The following is a 17,769-nucleotide window of genomic DNA, read 5'->3' as shown; positions in this document are numbered from 1 at the left end:
TACTTCACCTCTTCTTCCGTAGATTGCAACTTTGATTTCGATACTTTCAATCCCTTTAAACTTAGGAAATTTAACAACTTAATACTCTCACATCTAACTTCCTCCTGGGTTTTTCCTGCTAAAAGCAAATCATCCACATATTGTGTTAAAGTAATTTGAGGATTAGTTTCGTAAGTACTTAGAACCTGCTCCAGGGCTTGCCCAAACAAATTAGGGGATTCTTTAAACCCTTGTGGTAAAACAGTCCATCGGAGTTGTTGTTTCCTATGGGTATCTGGGTCTTCCCACTCGAAGGCAAAAAAGTCTCTACATTCTTCTTTAAGGGGGCATGCCCAAAATGCATCTTTCAGGTCTATAACCGTATACCATTTAGCCTCAGGTGACAGCTGACTAAGTATGGTATCGGGGTTAGCTACAATTGGGAACCTGGTAATTGTTCTTTTGTTTATTTCTCTTAAATCTTGTACCAATCTATAAGTACCATCTGGTTTCTTTACGGGCAGTATGGGGGTATTATAGGGAGACATACAAAGCTCCAGTAACCTTTGATTTATTAGCCTCTGGATTACTGGTCGGAGTCCTTGCCTCCCTTCCTGTGACACTGGATATTGCTTGACTCTAACAGGGATTTCTGGATTCCGTATGCTCACTTCAAAAGGAGCAATATCTAGTTTTCCTACTGATTCTGGGGTATACCAAACTTCAGGGTTGATTTTGGCCTCATCTTCAATAGTAAGGGTGCATAATTTTATAACTAATTCTTGATTCTCTACTTCTAAATTGACTCCTAATTCAACCATCATATCTCGGCCCAGTAAATTATATTCAGCTTCGGGAACTAATAAAAAGGATCCAACACTTAATCGAGAGTCTGATTCTATTTCCACATTTTTAATTACTGGGACCTTAAAGGGCTCTCCCTTAGCTCCTATCACTTATAAGTTCTCTGGGGATGGTTTACACCCCCAGGGTACCGTTTGGACAGTAGATCTTTCTGCCCCAGAATCCACAAGGAATTCTACTTCTTGTCGCTGGGGACCTAATTTCAATTTTATCAAGGGCTCGGTTCCTTTATGAGTCCCCAGCAAATAGAGCCCCTGACCCCCCTAATCTTCTTGGAACATTTGCTCATCCTGCATTTGCTTCCTACAATTCCTCTTCAGATGCCCTTTTTTCTGGCAATAAAAACACTCCACCTGCCTCAAGTCCCTCGTCACAACTTCTCTGGGTTGTCCTTCTTGGTGAAGTGGCTTTCTTTTAGGTCTGTTATACGACCTAGGGGGTTGTGCCTGGATTCCTCTCTACCCTTCTCGGACTGCTGCCATCAGAATCTTTGCCTGCCGCCGATGGGTTTCCTCTTCCCTCCGCACATGCACTTTCTGAGCTTCCCTCAGCAATTCGTCCAGCCCCCTATCTTGCCAATCATCTAACTTCTCTAGCTTTCTTCTAATATCTGGAAAGGCCTTTGCTACAAACTGTGTTTTCAATAGAGCCTGTCCCACAGGGGTACTGGGGTCTACCCCGGAATAAAGTTGCAGATTTTTTTCTAAGTCTCTCGAGCCACTCTGTTGGTGTCTCATCCTTCTTTTGTTGTTCCATGAAGGCCTTATTAATATTTTGCCCCCTGGGAACAGATTCCCTGATTCCCTGAACTATTATGGTTCTCAAATCGGACATATGTGTCCGATGCTCAGCATTCTGATTGTCCCAGTCCGGCCGTTGGGTGGGCCATTTAATATCTGCAGCGGGACCTTGTTGGTGTTGTTGATCCCAAATCCGCATCCCAGCCCTACGGATCATTTCCCTTTCTTCCGCTGTAAATAATATGCTTAAGATGGATTGTAATTCCTCCCATGTATAAAGGCTTGGACCTAAAAACTGATCTAATTTCTCAGCCACCCCTAAAGGGTCTTCTAATAAATTCCCCATTTCTTTCTTAAAATCCCGTACGTCCCCTGAACTCAGGGGCATAGACACAAATCCCATCCCCGGCTGCGGTCCTCCCATGGGGAGTTCTCGCAAGGGGTACAGCTGATCAGGTCGCCCGCCTCCCCTCGTTTGACTCCTCGTGACCCTTCGGGTTTCTTCTGGGGAACTAGGAGGGTTTAGATCCCAGTCTGGGGTCGTCGGAGAGGGGCTATGAGGAGGGGCTGGTGTTGGGTTTTGAGCCGGAGCTGAGGGAATATAGGGGGGAGGAGAAACGGGAAGTTCCTCCAGTGTTTTGCTTTTCTTCCTCGAACCCTTCTCTTTCAAGGTAAATATCATGGTCCGAGTATCTGGTCTTATCCATAAACTAGCATACTCACTTTCTTCTAAACTAAAGGGCTCCTTTGAATTCACATATATAGTTAGAGCCTGACATATCCAATTTTCAAAAGACCCGTATACTGGCCAATAAAGGTGGTCTCCTCTAATCTGCTTCCCACCCCATACTTGCATACAGTAATGTACCATTTTTTTCTCGACTTTTGCCTTTTCTGGAGGGCCAATCGTTCCAATACTTAATCATTAATCCTAAAGGGCTATCGGGCGGTATATCTGGTAACTGTACCGTAGAGCCCTCTATGGGATCAGAAGACTTGCTCTTTTTCTGTCCCATCTTCCGGAGCACCCACCCCAGTCACTCTCTTTCTTTCCGCAGGGGACCGCACTCACACCACCCAAGTCTTTAACTGCTAGGACGGTTGTCCCTTCGCAGCGGGCGGCCCAGTCGGCCGACGGGTGCCCCGTTTCGGTCCCCTATTACAACTCTCTCTCTCCGCAGGGGACCGCACTCACACCACCCGAGTCTTTAACTGCTAGGACGGTTGTCCCTTCGCAGCGGGCGGCCCAGTCGGCCGACGGGTGCCCCGTTTCGGTCCCCTGTTACACAATCACCCTCATGGAGGGTCCGCACTCACTCCGTCCCCTGTTACACAAGGACCCCCTCTCCTGGAGGGTCCGCACTCCCCTGGGGACTTCTCACGTGCTCCGGGTATCCCACCCCAACCGAACGGAACCGCATACATATACTCACTCAGTCCTGAGTCTTCGTTCGGATCTTCGTGCACAAAGTTTACGGGGTACTGCAGTTCTTTTGCTTACTTGTCCTGATTTAGGGTTCGGAAATACAGGTTCTGGTAGGGGAACTACCCACTCAGGGGCCATCCGAAGATGGGATGGGGCGCCTCCCCTGAGTCAGAGTCCCGAAACCAGGGAAGCCTGTATCCGAGTCACGGCACCAAATTGTTACAGGTAAACGCGACAAATTGACAACCACTCGGGCCAGGTTGCATAAATTCCAATTTAATAAAATAATTGAGCAAGTTACAAGTAAGCAAAACAGCGCTGGGCGGCCGGGGGAATCTCCTGCTCCACCAACGGCGCGCGCAATCCCCCCCTCACAGTCTCCTTATATGCAATTCCAGCTCCAGGTATATGTGGCACTTCCTGTAACTTCTGCGGTTGCGCCGGCTGTTGCTAGGGGGTCTTCTTCAGCCCTCTGCATTGTGAGTGGTGACCCTCAGGTCACACATATATTTTACAACTTTCGAAGTCGTGCTATATTTCACAGTTGTGTGACATCGCCATCACCATATTAGGCTATCTAAACTAACATTGCCGCTTTGCTATCTCAACTCCCTTATCTCAGGCAGGGTACATGCCCCCACCACAGGATGTAGGATGTTCCCACAGATGTTTCCAAGGCTGTTTCTTACTTTGATGTAACCAATAAGCAGACATCACAGTCCAGGATGTTTCAAGGCTGTTTCTCAATTTGATGTAACAAATTAGCACATATCACACCAGCACTGGCCTATCAGGCACTGAGACACAAGTGACATCACAAACACAAACTGCAGTCATATGACCAACCCTGGCCTATCAGGCACTCAGCCACAAGTGACATCACAACCACAAACTGCACCCACATCACCACCACTGGCCTATCAGGCACTGAGCCACAAGTGACATCACAACCACAAACTGCACCCACATCACCAGCACTGGCCTATCAGGCACTGAGACACAAGTGACATCACAAACACAAACTGCACCCACATCACCAGCACTGGCCTATCAGGCACTGAGCCACAAGTGACATCACAACCACAAACTGCACCCACATCACCAGCACTGGCCTATCAGGCACTGAGACACAAGTGACATCACAACCACAAACTGCACCCACATCACCAGCACTGGCCTATCAGGCACTGAGCCACAAGTGACATCACAGTCATAAACTGCACCCACAGGACTAGCACAGGCCTATCAGGCACTGAGCCACAACTGACATCACAACCACAAACTGCACCCACATCACCAGCACTGGCCTATCAGGCACTGAGCCGCAAGTGTCATCATAAACACAAACTGCACCCACATCACCAGCACTGGCCTATCAGGCACTGAGCAACAAGTGACATCACAACCACAAACTGAAGCCACATCACCAGCAATGGCCTATCAGGCACTGAGCCACAAGTGACATCACAAACACAAACTGCAGCCATGTCACCAGCACTGGCCTATCAAGCACTGAGCCACAAGTGACATCACAACCACAAACTGCACCCACATCACCAGCACTGGCCTATCAGGCACTGAGCCACAAGTGACATCACAACCACAAACTGCACCCACATCACCAGCACTGGCCTATCAGGCACTCAGCCACAAGTGACATCACAAACACAAACTGCACCCACATCACCAGCACTGGCCTATCAGGCACTGAGCCACAAGTGACATCACAAACACAAACTGCACCCACAGGACTAGCACAGGCCTATCAGGCACTGAGACACAAGTCTTCAAATACAAATACTTCACCTCTTCTTCCGTAGATTGCAACTTTGATTTCGATACTTTCAATCCCTTTAAACTTAGGAAATTTAACAACTTAATACTCTCACATCTAACTTCCTCCTGGGTTTTTCCTGCTAAAAGCAAATCATCCACATATTGTGTTAAAGTAATTTGAGGATTAGTTTCGTAAGTACTTAGAACCTGCTCCAGGGCTTGCCCAAACAAATTAGGGGATTCTTTAAACCCTTGTGGTAAAACAGTCCATCGGAGTTGTTGTTTCCTATGGGTATCTGGGTCTTCCCACTCGAAGGCAAAAAAGTCTCTACATTCTTCTTTAAGGGGGCATGCCCAAAATGCATCTTTCAGGTCTATAACCGTATACCATTTAGCCTCAGGTGACAGCTGACTAAGTATGGTATCGGGGTTAGCTACAATTGGGAACCTGGTAATTGTTCTTTTGTTTATTTCTCTTAAATCTTGTACCAATCTATAAGTACCATCTGGTTTCTTTACGGGCAGTATGGGGGTATTATAGGGAGACATACAAAGCTCCAGTAACCTTTGATTTATTAGCCTCTGGATTACTGGTCGGAGTCCTTGCCTCCCTTCCTGTGACACTGGATATTGCTTGACTCTAACAGGGATTTCTGGATTCCGTATGCTCACTTCAAAAGGAGCAATATCTAGTTTTCCTACTGATTCTGGGGTATACCAAACTTCAGGGTTGATTTTGGCCTCATCTTCAATAGTAAGGGTGCATAATTTTATAACTAATTCTTGATTCTCTACTTCTAAATTGACTCCTAATTCAACCATCATATCTCGGCCCAGTAAATTATATTCAGCTTCGGGAACTAATAAAAAGGATCCAACACTTAATCGAGAGTCTGATTCTATTTCCACATTTTTAATTACTGGGACCTTAAAGGGCTCTCCCTTAGCTCCTATCACTTATAAGTTCTCTGGGGATGGTTTACACCCCCAGGGTACCGTTTGGACAGTAGATCTTTCTGCCCCAGAATCCACAAGGAATTCTACTTCTTGTCGCTGGGGACCTAATTTCAATTTTATCAAGGGCTCGGTTCCTTTATGAGTCCCCAGCAAATAGAGCCCCTGACCCCCCTAATCTTCTTGGAACATTTGCTCATCCTGCATTCGCTTCCTACAATTCCTCTTCAGATGCCCTTTTTTCTGGCAATAAAAACACTCCACCTGCCTCAAGTCCCTCGTCACAACTTCTCTGGGTTGTCCTTCTTGGTGAAGTGGCTTTCTTTTAGGTCTGTTATACGACCTAGGGGGTTGTGCCTGGATTCCTCTCTACCCTTCTCGGACTGCTGCCATCAGAATCTTTGCCTGCCGCCGATGGGTTTCCTCTTCCCTCCGCACATGCACTTTCTGAGCTTCCCTCAGCAATTCGTCCAGCCCCCTATCTTGCCAATCATCTAACTTCTCTAGCTTTCTTCTAATATCTGGAAAGGCCTTTGCTACAAACTGTGTTTTCAATAGAGCCTGTCCCACAGGGGTACTGGGGTCTACCCCGGAATAAAGTTGCAGATTTTTTTCTAAGTCTCTCGAGCCACTCTGTTGGTGTCTCATCCTTCTTTTGTTGTTCCATGAAGGCCTTATTAATATTTTGCCCCCTGGGAACAGATTCCCTGATTCCCTGAACTATTATGGTTCTCAAATCGGACATATGTGTCCGATGCTCAGCATTCTGATTGTCCCAGTCCGGCCGTTGGGTGGGCCATTTAATATCTGCAGCGGGACCTTGTTGGTGTTGTTGATCCCAAATCCGCATCCCAGCCCTACGGATCATTTCCCTTTCTTCCGCTGTAAATAATATGCTTAAGATGGATTGTAATTCCTCCCATGTATAAAGGCTTGGACCTAAAAACTGATCTAATTTCTCAGCCACCCCTAAAGGGTCTTCTAATAAATTCCCCATTTCTTTCTTAAAATCCCGTACGTCCCCTGAACTCAGGGGCATAGACACAAATCCCATCCCCGGCTGCGGTCCTCCCATGGGGAGTTCTCGCAAGGGGTACAGCTGATCAGGTCGCCCGCCTCCCCTCGTTTGACTCCTCGTGACCCTTCGGGTTTCTTCTGGGGAACTAGGAGGGTTTAGATCCCAGTCTGGGGTCGTCGGAGAGGGGCTATGAGGAGGGGCTGGTGTTGGGTTTTGAGCCGGAGCTGAGGGAATATAGGGGGGAGGAGAAACGGGAAGTTCCTCCAGTGTTTTGCTTTTCTTCCTCGAACCCTTCTCTTTCAAGGTAAATATCATGGTCCGAGTATCTGGTCTTATCCATAAACTAGCATACTCACTTTCTTCTAAACTAAAGGGCTCCTTTGAATTCACATATATAGTTAGAGCCTGACATATCCAATTTTCAAAAGACCCGTATACTGGCCAATAAAGGTGGTCTCCTCTAATCTGCTTCCCACCCCATACTTGCATACAGTAATGTACCATTTTTTTCTCGACTTTTGCCTTTTCTGGAGGGCCAATCGTTCCAATACTTAATCATTAATCCTAAAGGGCTATCGGGCGGTATATCTGGTAACTGTACCGTAGAGCCCTCTATGGGATCAGAAGACTTGCTCTTTTTCTGTCCCATCTTCCGGAGCACCCACCCCAGTCACTCTCTTTCTTTCCGCAGGGGACCGCACTCACACCACCCAAGTCTTTAACTGCTAGGACGGTTGTCCCTTCGCAGCGGGCGGCCCAGTCGGCCGACGGGTGCCCCGTTTCGGTCCCCTATTACAACTCTCTCTCTCCGCAGGGGACCGCACTCACACCACCCGAGTCTTTAACTGCTAGGACGGTTGTCCCTTCGCAGCGGGCGGCCCAGTCGGCCGACGGGTGCCCCGTTTCGGTCCCCTGTTACACAATCACCCTCATGGAGGGTCCGCACTCACTCCGTCCCCTGTTACACAAGGACCCCCTCTCCTGGAGGGTCCGCACTCCCCTGGGGACTTCTCACGTGCTCCGGGTATCCCACCCCAACCGAACGGAACCGCATACATATACTCACTCAGTCCTGAGTCTTCGTTCGGATCTTCGTGCACAAAGTTTACGGGGTACTGCAGTTCTTTTGCTTACTTGTCCTGATTTAGGGTTCGGAAATACAGGTTCTGGTAGGGGAACTACCCACTCAGGGGCCATCCGAAGATGGGATGGGGCGCCTCCCCTGAGTCAGAGTCCCGAAACCAGGGAAGCCTGTATCCGAGTCACGGCACCAAATTGTTACAGGTAAACGCGACAAATTGACAACCACTCGGGCCAGGTTGCATAAATTCCAATTTAATAAAATAATTGAGCAAGTTACAAGTAAGCAAAACAGCGCTGGGCGGCCGGGGGAATCTCCTGCTCCACCAACGGCGCGCGCAATCCCCCCCTCACAGTCTCCTTATATGCAATTCCAGCTCCAGGTATATGTGGCACTTCCTGTAACTTCTGCGGTTGCGCCGGCTGTTGCTAGGGGGTCTTCTTCAGCCCTCTGCATTGTGAGTGGTGACCCTCAGGTCACACATATATTTTACAACTTTCGAAGTCGTGCTATATTTCACAGTTGTGTGACATCGCCATCACCATATTAGGCTATCTAAACTAACATTGCCGCTTTGCTATCTCAACTCCCTTATCTCAGGCAGGGTACATGCCCCCACCACAGGATGTAGGATGTTCCCACAGATGTTTCCAAGGCTGTTTCTTACTTTGATGTAACCAATAAGCAGACATCACAGTCCAGGATGTTTCAAGGCTGTTTCTCAATTTGATGTAACAAATTAGCACATATCACACCAGCACTGGCCTATCAGGCACTGAGACACAAGTGACATCACAAACACAAACTGCAGTCATATGACCAACCCTGGCCTATCAGGCACTCAGCCACAAGTGACATCACAACCACAAACTGCACCCACATCACCACCACTGGCCTATCAGGCACTGAGCCACAAGTGACATCACAACCACAAACTGCACCCACATCACCAGCACTGGCCTATCAGGCACTGAGACACAAGTGACATCACAAACACAAACTGCACCCACATCACCAGCACTGGCCTATCAGGCACTGAGCCACAAGTGACATCACAACCACAAACTGCACCCACATCACCAGCACTGGCCTATCAGGCACTGAGACACAAGTGACATCACAACCACAAACTGCACCCACATCACCAGCACTGGCCTATCAGGCACTGAGCCACAAGTGACATCACAGTCATAAACTGCACCCACAGGACTAGCACAGGCCTATCAGGCACTGAGCCACAACTGACATCACAACCACAAACTGCACCCACATCACCAGCACTGGCCTATCAGGCACTGAGCCGCAAGTGTCATCATAAACACAAACTGCACCCACATCACCAGCACTGGCCTATCAGGCACTGAGCAACAAGTGACATCACAACCACAAACTGAAGCCACATCACCAGCAATGGCCTATCAGGCACTCAGCCACAAGTGACATCACAAACACAAACTGCAGCCATGTCACCAGCACTGGCCTATCAAGCACTGAGCCACAAGTGACATCACAACCACAAACTGCACCCACATCACCAGCACTGGCCTATCAGGCACTGAGCCACAAGTGACATCACAACCACAAACTGCACCCACATCACCAGCACTGGCCTATCAGGCACTCAGCCACAAGTGACATCACAAACACAAACTGCACCCACATCACCAGCACTGGCCTATCAGGCACTGAGCCACAAGTGACATCACAAACACAAACTGCACCCACAGGACTAGCACAGGCCTATCAGGCACTGAGACACAAGTGACATCACAAACACAAACTGCACCCACATCACCAGCACTGACCTATCAGGCACTGAGCCACAAGGGACATCACAACCACAAACTGCACCCACATCACCAGCACTGGCCTATCAGGCACTGAGCCGCAAGTGTCATCATAAACACAAACTGCACCCACATCACCAGCACTGGCCTATCAGGCACTGAGCAACAAGTGACATCACAACCACAAACTGCACCCACATCACCAGCACTGGCCTATCAGGCACTCAACCACAAGTCACATCACAACCACAAACTGCAGCCACATCACCAGCAATGGCCTATCAGGCACTCAGCCACAAGTGACCTCACAAACACAAACTGCACCCACATCACCAGCACTGGCCTATCAGGCACTGAGCCACAAGTGACATCACAACCACAAACTGCACCCACATCACCAGCACTGGCCTATCAGGCACTCAGCCACAACTGACATCATAAACAAAAACTGCACCCACATGACCAGCACTTGCCTATCAGGCACTGAGCCACAAGTGACATCACAACCACAAACTGCACCCACATCACCAGCACTGGCCTATCAGGCACTGAGCCACAAGTGACCTCACAACCACAAACTGCACCCACATCACCAGCAATGGCCTATCAGGCACTCAGCCACAACTGACATCATAAACAAAAACTGCACCCACAGGACCAGCACAGGCCTATCAGGCACTGAGCCACAAGTGACATCACAACCACAAACTGCACCCACATCACCAGCACTGGCCTATCAGGCACTGAGCCACAAGTGACATCACAAACACAAACTGCACCCACATCACCAGCAATGGCCTATCAGGCACTCAGCCACAACTGACATTATAAACAAAAACTGCACCCACAGGACCAGCACTGGCCTATCAGGCACTGAGCCACAAGTGACATCACAAACACAAACTGCACCCACATCACCAGCACTGGCCTATCAGGCACTCAGCCACAAGTGACATCACAACCACAAACTGCAGCCACATCACCAGCACAGGCCTATCAGGCACTCAGCCACAAGTGACCTCACAAACACAAACTGCACCCACATCACCAGCACAGGCCTATCAGGCACTCAGCCACAAGTGACCTCACAAACACAAACTGCACCCACATCACCAGCACTGGCCTATCAGGCACTCAACCACAAGTGACATCACAAACACAAACTGCACCCACATCACCAGCACTGGCCTATCAGGCACTCAGCCACAAGTGACATCATAAACAAAAACTGCACCCACATGACCAGCACTTGCCTAACAGGCAGTGAGCCACAAGTGACATCACAAACACAAACTGCACCCACATCACCAGCACTGGCCTATCAGGCACTGAGCCACAAGTGACATCACAACCACAAACTGCACCCACATCACCAGCACTGGCCTATCAGGCACTGAGCCACAAGTGACATCACAAACTCAAACTCCACCCACATCACCAGCACTGGCCTATCAGGCACTGAGCCACAAGTGACATCACAACCACAAACTGCAGCCACATCACCAGCAATGGCCTATCAGGCACTCAGCCACAAGTGACCTCACAAACACAAACTGCACCCACATCACCAGCACTGGCCTATCAGGCACTCAACCACAAGTGACATCACAAACACAAACTGCACCCACATCACCAGCACTGGCCTATCAGGCACTGAGCCACAAGGGACATCACAACCACAAACTGCACACACGTGACCAGCACTGGCCTATCAGGCAGTGAGCCACAGGTGACATCACAACCACAAACTGCACCCACGTGACCAGCACTGGCCTATCAGGCACTCAGCCACAAGGGACATCACAACCACAAACTGCACCCACATCACCAGTACTGGCCTATCAGGCACTGAGCCACAAGTGACATCATAAAAAGAAACTGCACCCACATCACTAGCACTGGCCTATCAGGCACTGAGCCAAAACTGACATCACAACCACAAACTGCACCCACATCACCAGCACTGGCCTATCAGGCACTGAGACACAAGTGACATCACAAACACAAACTGCACCCACATCACCAGCACTGGCCTCTCAGGCACTGAGCCACAAGTGACCTCACAACCACAAACTGCACCCACATCACCAGCACTGGCCTATCAGGCACTGAGGCACAAGTGACATCACAAACACAAACTGCAGCCATGTGACCAACCCTGGCCTATCAGGCACTGAGACACAAGTGACATCACAAACACAAACTGCACCCACATCACCAGCACGGGCCTATCAGGCACTGAGCCACAAGTGACATCACAAACACAAACTCCACCCACATCACCAGCACTGGCCTATCAGGCACTGAGCCACAAGTGACATCACAACCACAAACTGCACCCACATCACCAGCACTGGCCTATCAGGCACTGAGCCACAAGTGACATCACAAACACAAACTGCCCCCACATCACCAGCACTGGCCTATCAGGCACTGAGCCACAAGTGACATCACAAACACAAACTGCACCCACATCACCAGCACTGGCCTATCAGGCACTCAGCCACAAGTGACATCACAAACACAAACTCCACCCGCAGGACCAGCATGGCCTCTCAGGCACTGAGCCACAATTGACATCACAACCACAAACTGCACCCACATCACCAGCATTGCCCTATCAGGCACTGAGCCACAAGTGACATCACAAAGACAAGCTGCACCCACATGAACAGCACTGGCCTATCAGGCACTGAGCCACAAGTGATATCACAAACACAAACTGCAGCCACATCACCAGCACCGGCATATGAGGCACTGAGCCACAAGTGACATCACAAACACAAACTGCAGCCACATCACCAGCACCGGCATATGAGGCACTGAGCCACAAGTGACATCACAACCACAAACTGCACCCACTGGACAAGAAGTGGCCTATCAGGCACTGAGCCACAAGTGACATCACAAACACAAACTCCACCCACATCAAGAGCACTGGCCTATCAGGCACTAAGCCACAATTGACATAACAACCTCAAACTGAACCCACATCACCAGCACTGGCCTTTCAGGCACTGAGCCACAAGGGACCTCACAACCACAAACTGCACCCACATCACCAGCACTGGCCTATCAGGCACTCAGTCACAAGAGACCTCAAAACCACAAAGAGCACCCACGCACCTAGCACTGGCCTAGCAGGCACTGAGCCACAAGTGACATCACAAACACAAACTGCACCCACAGGACAAGCACTGGCCTATCAGGCACTTAACCACAAGTGACATCACAAACACAAACTGCAGCCACTTCACCAGCACTGGCCTATCAGGCACTGAGCCACAAGTGACATCACAAACACAAACTGCACCCACATCACCAGCACTGGCCTATCAGGCACTGAGCCACAAGTGACCTCACAAACACAAACTGCACCCACATCACCAGCACTGGCCTATCAGGCACTCAGCCACAACTGACATCATAAACAAAAACTGCACCCACAGGACCAGCACAGGCCTATCAGGCACTGAGCCACAAGTGACATCACAACCACAAACTGCACCCACATGAACAGCACTGGCCTATCAGGCACTGAGCCACAAGTGACATCACAAACACAAACTGCACCCACATCACCAGCAATGGCCTATCAGGCACTCAGCCACAACTGACATCATAAACAAAAACTGCACCCACAGGACCAGCACTGGCCTATCAGGCACTCAACCACAAGTGACATCACAACCAAAAACTGCACCCACATCACCAGCACTGGCCTATCAGGCACTCAGCCACAAGTGACATCACAACCACAAACTGCAGCCACATCACCAGCAATGGCCTATCAGGCACTCAGCCACAAGTGACATCACAAACACAAACTCCACCCACATCACCAGCACTGGCCTATCAGGCACTGAGCAACAAGTGACATCACAAACACAAACTGCACCCACATCACCAGCACTGGCCTATCAGGCACTCAGCCACAAGTGACATCACAACCACAAACTGCACACACGTGACCAGCACTGGCCTATCAGGCACTGAGCCACAAGTGACATCACAAACTCAAACTCCACCCACATCACCAGCACTGGCCTATCAGGCACTCAGCCACAAGTGACATCACAACCACACACTGCACCAACATCACCAGCACTGGCCTATCAGGCACTGAGACACAAGTGACATCACAACCACAAACTGAACCCACATGAACAGCACTGGCTTAACAGGCAGTGAGCCACAAGTGACATCACAACCACAAACTGCACCCACATCACCCGTACTGGCCTATCAGGCACTCAGTCACAAGTGACATCACAAACACAAACTGCACCCACATCACCAGCACTGGGCTATCAGGCACTCAGTCACAAGAGACCTCAAAACGACAAAGAGCACCTACGCACCTAGCACTGGCCTATCAGGCACTCAGCCACAAGTGACATCACAAACACAAACTCCACCCGCAGGACCAGCATGGCCTCTCAGGCACTGAGCCACAAGTGACATCACAACCACAAACTGCACCCACATCACCAGCATTGCCCTATCAGGCACTGAGCCACAAGTGACATCACAAAGACAAGCTGCACCCACAGGACCAGCACTGGCCTATCAGGCACTCAGCCACAAGTGACATCACAAACACAAACTCCACCCGCAGGACCAGCATGGCCTCTCAGGCACTGAGCCACAAGTGACATCACAACCACAAACTGCACCCACATCACCAGCATTGCCCTATCAGGCACTGAGCCACAAGTGATATCACAAACACAAACTGCAGACATGTGACCAGCACAGACCTATCAGGCACTGAGTCACAAGTGACATCACAAACACAAACTGCACCCACATCACCAGCACCGGCATATGAGGCACTGAGCCACAAGTGACATCACAACCACAAACTGCACCCACTGGACAAGAAGTGGCCTATCAGGCACTGAGCCACAAGTGACATCACAAACACAAACTGCCCCCACATCACCAGCACTGGCCTATCAGGCAGTGAGCCACAAGTGACATCACAAACACAAACTGCACCCACATCACCAGCACTGGGCTATCAGGCACTGAGCCACAATTGACCTCACAATCACAAATTGTAGCCACAGGACCACCACTGGCCTATCAGGCACTAAGCCACAATTGACATAACAACCTCAAACTGAACCCACATCACCAGCACTGGCCTTTCAGGCACTGAGCCACAAGGGACCTCAAAATCACAAACTGCACCCACATCACCAGCACTGGCCGATCAGGCACTCAGTCACAAGAGACCTCAAAACGACAAAGACCACCTACGCACCTAGCACTGGCCTAGCAGGCACTGAGCCACAAGTGACATCACAAACACAAACTGCACCCACAGGACAAGCACTGGCCTATCAGGCACTGAGCAACAAGTGACATCACAAACACAAACTGCACCACAGGAGCAGCACTGGCCTATCAGGCACTGAGACACAAGTGACATCAGAATCACAAACTGCACCCACATTACAAGCACTGGCCTATCACGCACTGAGACACAAGTGACATCACAAACACAAACTGCACCCACATCACCAGCACTGGCCTATCAGGCACTGAGCCACAAGTGACATCACAAACACAAACTGCAGCCACATCACCAGCACTGGCCTTTCAGGCACTGAGCCACAAGGGACCTCACAACCACAAACTGCACCCACATCACCAGCACTGGCCTATCAGGCACTGAGCAACAAGTGACATCACAAGCACAAACTCCACCCACAGGACCAGCATGGCCTATCAGGCACTCAGCCACAAGTGACCTCACAATCACAAATTGTAGCCACATTACCAGCATTGCCCTATCAGGCACTGAGCCACAAGTGACCTCACAAACACAAACTGCACCCACATCACCAGCACTGGCCTACCACGCACGGAGCCACAAGTGACATCACAAACACAAACTGCAGCCACATCACCAGCACTGGCCTATCAGGCACTGAGCCACAAGTGACATCACAAACAAATTCAACCCACATCACCAGCATGGCCTATCAGGCACTGAGCCACAAGTGACATCAAAAACACAAACTCCACCCACATCAAGAGCACTGGCCTATCAGGCACTGAGCCACAACTGACATCACAAACACAAACTGCACCCACAGGACCAGCACTGGCCTATCAGGCACTCAGCCACAAGTGACATCACAACCACAAACTGAAGCCACATCACCAGCACTGGCCTATCAGGCACTCAGCCACAACTGACATCATAAACAAAAACTGCACCCACAGGACCAGCACAGGCCTATCAGGCACTCAACCACAAGTCACATCACAACCACAAACTGCACCCACATCACCAGCACTGGCCTATCAGGCACTCAGCCACAAGTGACATCACAAACACAAACTGCAGCCACATCACCAGCAATGGCCTATCAGGCACTCAGCCACAAGTGACATCACAAACACAAACTGCACCCACATCACCAGCACTGGCCTATCAGGCACTCAACCACAAGTGACATCACAAACACAAACTCCACCCACATCACCAGCACTGGCCTATCAGGCACTCAGCCACAAGTGACATCACAACCACAAACTGCACCAACATCACCAGCACTGGCCTATCAGGCACTGAGACACAAGTGACATCACAACCACAAACTGAACCCACATGAACAGCACTGGCTTAACAGGCAGTGAGCCACAAGTGACATCACAACCACAAACTGCACCCACGTGACCAGCACTGGCCTATCAGGCACTGAGACACAAGTGACATCACAAACACAAACTGCACCCACATCACCAGTACTGGCCTATCAGGCACTGAGCCACAAGTGACATCACAAAGACAAGCTGCACCCACATCACCAGCACTGGCCTATCAGGCACTGAGACACTAGTGACATCACAAAAAAAACTGCGGACACATCACCAGCACTGGCCTATCAGGCACTGAGCCACAAGTGACATCACAACCACAAACTGCAGCCTCATCACCAGCACTGGCCTATCAGGCACGGAGCCACAAGTGACATCACAACCTCAAACTGCAGCCATCTGACCAGCACTGGCCTATCAGGCAGTGAGCCACAAGTGACATCACAAAGACAAGCTGCACCCACACCACCAGCACTGGCCTATCAGGCACTGAGCCACAAGTGACATCACAAAAAAAACTGCAGACACATATCCAGCACTGGCCTATCAGGCACTGAGCCACAAGTGACATCACAAACACAAACTGCACCCACATCACCAGCACTGGCCTATCAGGCACTGAGAAAGAAGTGACATCACAACCACAAACTGCAGCCATGTGATCAGCACTGGCCTATCAGGCACAGAGCCACAAGTGACATCACAAACACAAACTCCACCCACAGGACCATCATGGCCTATCAGGCACTGAGCCACAAGTGACCTCACAACCACAAACTCCACCCACAGGATCAGCACTGGCCTATCAGGAACTGAGCCACAAGTGACATCACAACCACAAACTGCACCCACATCACCAGCACTGGCCTATCAGGCACTGAGAAAGAAGTGACATCACAACCACAAACTGCAGCCATGTGATCAGCACTGGCCTATCAGGCACAGAGCCACAAGTGACATCACAAACACAAACTCCACCCACAGGACCATCATGGCCTATCAGGCACTGAGCCACAAGTGACCTCACAACCACAAACTCCACCCACAGGATCAGCACTGGCCTATCAGGCACTCAGCCACAAGTGACATCACAAACACAAAGTGCACCCAGAGGACCAGCACTGGCCTATCAGGCACTGAGCCACAAGTGACATCACAACCACAAACTGCACCCACGTGACCAGCACTGGCCTATCAGGCACTGAGCCACAAGTGACATCACAACCACAAACTGCATCCACATGAAAAGCACTGGCCTATCAGGCACTCGGCCACAAGTGACCTCACAACCACAAACTCCACCCACAGGATCAGCACTGGCCTATCAGGCAGTAGAGGAACAAGTGACCTCTCAACCAAGAACAGCAGCCCTGGACCTAGCACTGGCCTATCAAGCACTCAGCAGAAGTCGCCTCACAGATACAAAGAAGTAGCAACGTGGCCTAGCAGGTACTGAGGCCAAATAACTGCACAAACACAAACAGCAGCAATATGCATCGAGGTGGACTCTCAGGTGCTCATGCTGAAGT

This window comes from Apteryx mantelli, unplaced genomic scaffold (genome assembly GCF_036417845.1).
Source record: "Apteryx mantelli isolate bAptMan1 unplaced genomic scaffold, bAptMan1.hap1 HAP1_SCAFFOLD_75, whole genome shotgun sequence".
In the NCBI taxonomy this organism is placed as follows: domain Eukaryota; kingdom Metazoa; phylum Chordata; class Aves; order Apterygiformes; family Apterygidae; genus Apteryx; species Apteryx mantelli.
Note: the sequence above shows the minus strand (reverse complement) of the source record.